We start from the raw sequence: 9,414 nt of genomic DNA, 5'->3' as shown, positions 1-9,414 counted from the left end.
TGCCCTGACAAAAAGGTCTTTCAAGAGGCTCTCAGGCCTTGTAAGCATGGCCCCTTTCTCTGCAGACCTCCTGACTGTCTGTGTACACCTACACATGCAGGACCACATAAGGGCCAGGGCCCTAGACCAATGTATTCTGCAGCTTCAGGCTTCAGAGTCCAGCCTATCAAACAGCTGCATGAAGCCCACCCAAGACAAAGACAGGCCAGGTCTCCCCATACTTGTCGTCTAGGTAAGGCATGGAAGAGGAGGCCTTTCCCTTCTTAACAGAGGAAAGGAAAGGGGAAAACACCCCAACAGAGTGACACTGCCCAGTTTAAATCACAAGCTTTTGGGGCCACATTCCAGCCTATAAGAATAGTGAGGGTTAACAGTCCATTCACGATAATGTGCTTTAGGTGACCTTTTGGGTCAACCTGTGAGTATGGGCCTCAATGCCTCTGGAGATCTCATATGTGCACACAGACTTACACATCAAAACCAAGCCTAACCCCCATCAATCCAGTGCCTGGGCAGCCCCTCTGTGCCACCTTCCTTGTGCTGCAGGCCAGTGCCCCACCCAGGGTCAGGTGCATTTGTTGCATACTCAAGGAACCCAGGGCCACCTTGTGTGGGTCTACCAAGGCCTTTCCTGGTGATAACCAGAAAGACACTGGTTTGCTCTCAATCCTGTGCAGACCAGAACGTAAGGCTTAGCCAGAATTTTGCAAAGGATTTGCATTTACTGGCAGAGCACCTGCTGGTATTCAGCTGTTCTTTTCTCCTGTTTCTATTCTTATTTGTAGTACAATTTTGTTTTCCCAAAGATGACTATGACTATCTTCAATATATTATTTGACATTGAGCATACTAACATGTATTTGTCAGACACCAGGCTTGTATAGGAGATATCTGAGATGAGATTATGCTCTTGCAAGGGCAATCAGCCAGGCAGACATCCTGGAAAAAGTGGCTTGGAGCATGTTCCCTGGCTCAGGGGAAGACAGAGTGGAAAGAGCAACCTGCAAGAGCAGATGTGTGAAGGTAGGAATAAACATGGGTTGTCTAAAAATGTTGTAAGCAGGCATGGCAGAAGGCAATGCTGGACAGATGGATGGAGCCAGATCCAGAAGGCCCTGAGGTCCGAGTCTAGCCTTATGGGGTCATAAGGTACGAACATGATACTGCAGTGAAAGCTCTCAGCATACAGTTTTGAGGTGGTGATTACATTACCATCCTTTCAGATTCTTCCCAGCAGGCACAACAGCTCTGAGCCTCCTTCTCTGGGGTCAACTGTGAGCAGACGCACTGGCAGCTTCTTGGCGGATGGGGTATAGAGAGGGAGTGCAGGGCCCAGAAAGGCAGCCTCAGTTTTGTCACCGTAGTAGCTCTGACATGCAAATATGGAAGTGCTCCATCTGGAGGAAGCAGACTTCACCACAGAATTCTTTGAATCCAGGGAGAGTCACAGCCTGTGGAGAGCATATTATGATGCTGGGTCCTTGGAACTTAGAGTATAGCTCCTGACCACTGTTGTGGGAGCATACTTCTAGCCTTGACCTCTGCAACCTGAGTGCACCAGCTGAAGGCTAGGGTCAAGAAGAACCTCCAGGTGTCTGCCATGGAGCTGTAAAGAAAGACTGGAGTTGCAGGCAAGGTATCAGTAGGTGACATCCCAGGACACTTCCCTTTCTCAAGGCCATTTCTTTCAGGAGAGAAGGGAGGAGGAGGGAGATACCTAACTCTAGGAAGGGGGTCAGCACTTCAACTCTAGGAAGGGGGAGACCCAAAGTATGGCTCCCATATATTTTTTACATTCACTCAAATATGAGATCATCCTGTTTTCTGTGTGTCAGAGACAAAAACAAAGAATGCGTGAGTCTTTTATCCATTTTGAGTGTATGGTATAAGTTGGTGGTCTAGTTTCACTTCTTTGCATATACCATTCCAGTTTTCCCAACACCATTTGTTAAAGGGGCTATTTGTACTCCATTTTATGCTTCTGCTCCCTTTGTCAAATATTACTTGACCATAGTAATATGGGTTTATTTCTGGGTTCTCTATTCTGTTCCATTGATCTATACATCTGTTCTTATACCAATACCAGAATGTTTTGTTTACACTGCCCTTGTAATATAGTTTGATATCAGGTATTGGGATCCCTCCTACTTTGTTCTTCTTTCTCAAGATTGCTGAGGCTATTCAGGGTTGTTTATGGTTCCATATAAATATTTGAAATAGTTGTTCTAAATCTGTGAAATATGTCATTGGTATTTTTAAATTTTTTATTGTTCTCCAGTTACAGTTGTCCCCCTTTATCCCTCATTACTCTCCCCTGCCTTGCCGACAATCCCTCACAACCACATTCAATCCTTCCCCCAAATAGTGATTGCATTGAATCTCTAGATCGCTTTGGTAGTATGGACATTTTAATGACATTAATTCTTCAAAAACCATGAACATAGTATATGCTTCCATTTACTTTTTTATTTTTTTTACTTTTTAAATTTTTATTTATTTCTTTAATTCTTCTTCAGGTAGGGTTTTCTGTCTTATATTTCCAGCCCTGCCCCCCCCCCCCAGTGCTCCCCACCTCCCTCCCATTTCTGCCCCTAACCTTAGTTATTCTCCATGTGTCCTTTATACTTGTTCATGTGAGTTCTTCCCCTTTTCCCCTGTGATTCTCTCATCTCTCCCCTCTGGTCCCTGTCAGCCTGTTCTGTATTTCAGTGTCTTTGGTCATATTTTGCTTGCTTGTTTGTTTTGTTGTTTATATTCCTGTTAATGTTGAGATCATATGGTATTTGTCTTTCACCACCTAGCTTATTTTGCTCAGCATAATGCTTTCCAGTTCCTTCCATGATGTTGCAAAGGGTAGGAGTTCCTTCTTCCTTTCTGCAGCATAGAATTCCATTGTGTAAATGTACCATACATAGCTTTTTGATCCAGTCATTTACTGATGGGCATCTAGGTTGCTTCCAACCCTTGGCTATCATAAATTGTGCTGCTATGAACATCGGGGTGCATAGGTTCTTTTGGATTGGTGTTTCAGGGTTCTTAGGATATACTCCTAATAGTGGAATTGCTGGGTGAAAGGGACATTCATTTTTAGTTTTCTTAGAAAATTTCATACTGTTTTCCATTATGGTTGTACCAGTCTGCAATCCCACCAAAAGTGAACTAGGGTTCCCTTTTCTCCACAACCTCTCCAGCACTTGTTGTTTGTATCTTTGTTTATGATAGCCATTCTGACTGGTATAAAGTGGTATCTCATTGTGGTTTTAATTTGTATCTCTATGATAGCTAGTGATATTGAGTATCTTTTCATGTGTCTTCTGTGTCCATCCATCTTCTCATGGATCCTCTGTATGTCCTCCCTAGAGAAATGTCTGTTAAAGTCCTTTCCCCATTTTTTTCATTGGGTTGCTTGTATTCTTTGAGTGGAGTCAAGTGAGTTCTTTGTATACTTTGGAGATTAAACCTTTGTCTGAGGTATCATTGGCAAATATGTTTTCCCAAGCTCTTCCTTCTCTTTTTATCTTGATACTGTTTTCCTTAGCCCTGCAAAAGCTTTTGATTTTGATGAGATCCCATTTGTTTATTCTTTCCTTTATGTCCCTTGCTCTAGGGGACATATCAGTAAAAATTTTGCTGCATGGAATATCTGAGATTTTCCTGCCAATGTTCCCCTCTAGGGCTTTAAAGATGTCATGGCTTATATTTAAGTCTTTATCCACCTTGAATTTATTTTGGTGTATGATGTAAGTTGGTGCTTGAGTTTCATTTTTTTGCATGTAGCTGTCTAGATCTCCCAACACCATTTGTTGAAGAGGCTATCTTTACTCCATTTTATGTTATTGCCCCCCTTGTCAAATATTAATTGACTGTAGAGAGTTGGGTGTATTTCTGGGCTCTCTGTTCTGCTCCATTGGTCTATGTGCCTGTCTTTATGAGAGTACCAGGCTGTTTTGATTACAGTGGCCTTGTAATACAGTTTGATATCAGGTATTGTGATCCCTCCTACTTTGTTCTTCTTTCTTAACATTGCAGCTGCTATTCGGGGTCTTTTATGGTTCCATATAAATTTTTGAAGTGTTTGTTCTATGTCTGTGAAATATGCCATTGGTACTTTAATAGGTATTGCATTGAATCTGTAAATTGCTTTGGGTAGTATGGATATTTTGATGATGTTAATTCTTCCAATCCATGAACACGGTGTATGTCTCCATTTGTTTGTGTCTTCCTTGATTTCTGTCTTCAGTGTTGTGTAGTTTTCTGCATACAGGTCTTTAACCTCCTTGGTTAGGGTTATTTCCAGATATTTTAATTTTGTTTTTGCTCTATCAAATAGGATTTTTTTCTTAATTTCTGCTTCTGCTGATTCTTTGTTGGTATACAAAAATGCCTTTGATTTTTGGATATTGACTTTGTATCCCGCTGTTTTGCCAAATTCATTTATTAGTTCGAGCAATTTCTTAGTAGAGTCTATAGGATTTTCCATGTACACTATTATATCATCTGCAAACAATGACAGTTTTGATTCCTCCTTTCCGGTTTGGATGCCTTTTATTTCCTTTTCTTGTCTGATCACTGTGGCTAGAACTTCTAATACTATATTGAATAGAAGTGGTGAAAGTGGACAACCTTGTCTTGCTCCTGATCTTCATGAAAAAGCTTTTAGCTCTTGCCCATTGAGTATGATGTTGGCTGTAGGTCTTTCATATATGTCCTTTATTATATTGAGGAATGCTCCCTCTATTCCCACTCTGCTGAGTACCTTTATCATAAATGGGTGTTGTACCTTATCAAAAGCTTTTTCCGCGTCTATTGATATGATTATGTGGTTTTTGTGTTTCCTTTTGTTTATGTGATGTATTACATTTACTGATTTATGAATATTGAACCATCCTTTCATCCCTGGGATGAATCCCACTTGGTCATGTTGCATGATCTTTTTGATGTATTGTTGGATGAAATTTGCCAATATTTTATTGAGGATTTTAGCGTCTATGTTCATCAGTGATATTGGCCTAAAGTTTTCTTTCTTTGTTGTGTCTCTATCTGGTTTTGGAATTAGGATGATGCTGGCTTCATAAAAAGAGTTTGGGAGTCTTCCATCATTTTGGATTTTTTGGAATAGTCTGTGAAGAATAGGGGTTAACTCGTCCTTAAAAGCTTTATAGAATTCTCCTGTGAAACCATCTGGTCCAGGGCTTTGTGTGATGGGAGTTTTTGGATTAATTCTTCAATTTCATTTGTTTTTGTTGGTCTGTTCAGGTTTTCTGCTTCTTTTTTATTGAGTTTTGGAAGATTATATTTTTCTAGAAATTTGTCCATTTCACCTAGGTTTCAAATTTCTTGGCATACAGTTCTTCATAGTAATTCCTTACAATCCCTTCTCTTTGTGTGGCATCAGTTGTAATCTTTCCTCTTTCATTTCTGATTGTGTTTATTTGGGCCCTCTCTCTTCTTTTCTTGATGAGCCTACTTAAAAGTTTGTCTTTTTTGTTTATCTTTTCAAAAAACCAACTCCTGGATTCATTGATCCTTAGAATTGTGCTTTTAGTCTCTATGTCATTTAATTCTGCTCTGATCTTGCTTATTTCCTTCCTTCTACTTGCTCTGTGCTGTCTTTATTGTTGTTTTTTGAGTTCTTGCAGGTGTCCGGTTAGGTTGTTTGTTTGAAATGTTTCCATTTTATTTAGGTAAGCCTGTATTGCTATGAACTTCCCTCTCAGGACTGCCTTGGCTGTGTCCCATAAGTTTGGGGTTGTTGTGAGTTCATTTTCATTTGTTTCCAGAAACTTTTTGATTTCTTCCCTAATTTCAATCTTGACCCATTCATTGTTTAATAGCATACCATTCAGTCTCCATGCTTTTGGGTGTTTTGCATCATTTTCTGTCGAGTTGGTTTTCAATTTCAGTTCCTTGTGATCAGATAAAATGCTTAGTATGATTTCTATTTTCCTGAAATTGTTGAGACTCTTTTTGTGTCCTATCATATGGTCTATCTTTGAAAATACTCCATGTGCATTTGAAAAGAATGTGTATATAGCTTCTTTGGGATGGAGAGCTCTCTATCAATTAGGTCCATTTCATCTAGGGTGTTGTTTAATGCTGCAATATCTTTGTTGATATTTTGTTTGGAAGATTTGTCTGTTTTTCACAGTGGAGTGTTAAAATCCCCTACTATAATTGTGTTGCTGTCAATATCTTTTTTGAGGTCCTCTAGGACTTTCTTTATGTATTTGGGTGCTCCTATGTTGGGTGCATATATATTTATGATGTTAATGTCTTCTTGGTGGATTTTTCCCTTGAGTATTATGAAGTGACCTCCTGGGTCTCCCTTTATCGCCCCTTTTTAAAGTCTATTTTGTCTGTTATGAGAATTGCTATGCCGCCTTTTTTTTTGTTGTCCATTTACTTGGAAAATTTGTTTCCATCCTTTCATGCTTCCATTTACTTGTATCTTCGTTCATTTCTTTCTTCAGTGTTCTATAGTTTTCTGAGTATAGTTCTTTTACCTCATTGATTAAAGTTATTTTTAGGACCTCAGAGCCGCGGCTGCTGCAGCAGTTGGAGCCCAGAGGCTTCCTTCCGTCTGTGCCCAGCGACAGGGGCGTCTGACACGGAGAACTCATCGGGAGCCCGGCAACCCTGAGAAAAGTCAAGGGCAGCGGCAGCGGTGGCAACAGCGGTGGTACAGCAGCCATTGGCCGGTGCATAAAGACCTTGGAGCCTTGGCTGCCTCCGGGGTCGGGGCCCAGAGGCTTCTGCCTGGGCCCAGTGACAGGGGCATCTGACACAGAGGACTCATTGGGACCCCAGTACCTGTGAGTAAATACAAAAGCGGCAGCGGCAGGGCCAGCTGCCCTTGGGAGCCAGGCACCCCAGATTAAAGTCAAAAGCAGCAGTGGCGGGACCAGAAGCCATTGGCCGGCGCGTAAAGACCTCGGAGCTGCTGCTGCCGCAGCTTCCAGGGCCCAGAGGCTTCTGTCTACGGCCAGCGTCGGGGCGTCTGCTACAGAGGACTCAGCGGGAGCCCAGCAACTGTGAGTAAAGACAAAATTGGCAGTGGCAGGACTGGCTGCCCTGGGCCAGCCCAAAACTCCTCAGAGCCGCCGCTGCCGCTGTGTTAGGGGTGTAGAGGCTTCCGTCTGTGTCCAGTGCCACGGAGGACTCAGGGAGCCCAGCACCCAGTGGAGGATTGGGTCGGCTGCGGGGTCCCAGGAAGAGCTGGCTCCCTCCCTCACCATCTAGGCGGGGATGGGTGGCAGAGACCTGTCTGCCTAGGTGTGCAGGGAGGGTGGCAAGGTCAGGGGGCCGTGTTCAGTTGCGATCTCTGCGGTCACCAGCCCACCGGCCTGCCAGCCCAGGAAATTTGAGAGGAGCACTGTCCTAACCAGTCAGGTTGGGGATTGGGCTGGGCTGAGAGGCACGCTTTCTGGAGAAGTTTTTACTGGAAAGTGGACTGAGGTGTTCTCCTGTGAAGGCAGCTTGACTTGCTTCTCACCCAGCCACAGGACAGTACCAGATCCCGTGGGACCAAGGCAGCCTGTCAGGTGGGCGGGCACCCGCACCCCAGTCTGGTAGCCTGGCTGGTGGGCGGGTGTGAGCCTAGGCCTACAACCCAGCCCACAGAGGGGTCCCGCCTAAACCAACCAGATTGGACAGTTTGAAACCAACAAGGAAGGAGTTTTTGTTGTTGGTTTTTTTTTTTACTTTTATTTTTAAACTTTTTTCAGTAATCGTATATACTTTTTAATTTTATTGTTGCTGTATCTTTCAGTACTCTGTTCCTCTCCTTTCTTTTTTCCTGTTTTAGTCCTTCTTCATTTCACCCCAAACTTATTGCTTTTTCCTCACTTCTCTTGCCCCTTTTTTGTGTGTTTGTGTGTTTGTTTGTTGCTTTCTATACCACTGTAAATACTTCACAACACATCTCTCGGGTCTTAGCCCACTTTTCAGGTTCCTGAATTCTATTACTGTAGTGATTAACTCTACTTGCTCACACACCATGCCTATTTACTATTCTTTACTCTCACCTTACCTCAAAATCTGACCACCTACAACCTCACTGCTTTCTAGATACAACTCACAAGCCTTCCCTCCCCAACAAGACACTTATCTCCGGTCTATCCTTTCTTAAAAGTGGCAAATTGGTTTGAAGATTACACTTAACACTATATATAGCCTAAAGATCTTCTATCTCTTCTCTACTGGCTGTGACTGTAATTCTCATAAAGTACTGTCCTGCTGTTATAAACCATTTTGCCTCCCCCTTGAACTGATCACACACACACAAAGAAAGGAGTAGGTAGAAGCGGAGAACATCAAGATACCTGTAGGAGACTGCACCACTGAATTTCACAGGGATTCTACCACAAAAGTTCACACTATAAACACAGGGAGTCAGAACAGATCTATTTTAAGAAGCTGGGGCTAACAAGAAGAGTCTCATAAACAATGGGAAGAAAAAGAAACAATGCCCAAATAAAAGAAAAGGTGGAAGTCTCAGAAATAATGTTAGGGGAAAGAGAGGCAAGTAAGCTGTCAGATATGGAATTCAAAGCACTAGTTATCAGGAAATTCAAAGAGCTCAAAATGAGCTACCTGAAACTAGAGGGNAGGGAGTCAGAACAGATCTTTTTTAAAAAGCTGGGGCTAACAAGAAGAGTCTCATAAACAATGGGAAGAAAAAGAAACAATGCCCAAATAAAAGAAAAGGTGGAAGTCTCAGAAATAATGTTAGGGGAAAGAGAGGCAAGTAAGCTATCAGATATGGAATTCAAAGCACTAGTTATCAGGAAATTCAAAGAGCTCAAAATGAGCTACCTGAAACTAGAGGGGGGCTACAATGAGCTCTCCACAAACTATATCAACATGAAAAAGGAAATAGAAACTATCAGCAAAGGCCAAGAGGAAATGAAGAATATAATTCCGGAACTGAAGAACACAGTAGAAGGAATGAAAATCAGGATCAATGAGGTAGAAGATTGGATCAGCGAGTGTAAGGACAGAGAAGAAAGCATCTCCCAGAAAGAGCAAGAAAGGGAAAAGAGGCTCAAAAAGAATGAAGAGGGATTAAAAGAAATGCAAGACAATATGGAACATAATAATATCCAAATAATAGGAATACCAGGAGAAGAAGAAGAACAGGGGATAGAAAACCTCCTTGAAAGAGTAATGATGGAAAATTTTCCTAATTTCATGAGAGAAAAAGTTGCACAAATCCAGGAATCACAGAGAGTCCCATTCAAGAGGAACCCAAAAAGGCCCACTTCAAAACACATCATAATTAAAATGGCAAAATTCCAGATGAAGAGAGAACCTTGAAGGCAGCAAGGGAGAAAAAGGAAGTAACATACAAGGGAGACCCAATAAGGTTAGCTACTGACTTCTCAATGGAAACACTCCAAGCAAAAAGAGAATGGC

This window comes from Sturnira hondurensis, unplaced genomic scaffold (assembly GCF_014824575.4).
Source record: "Sturnira hondurensis isolate 20B ecotype Veracruz unplaced genomic scaffold, ASM1482457v3 Scaffold0008916, whole genome shotgun sequence".
In the NCBI taxonomy this organism is placed as follows: Eukaryota; Metazoa; Chordata; class Mammalia; order Chiroptera; family Phyllostomidae; genus Sturnira; species Sturnira hondurensis.
The sequence above is the reverse complement of the archived record's forward strand: the minus strand, read 5'-3'. Positions refer to the sequence as shown.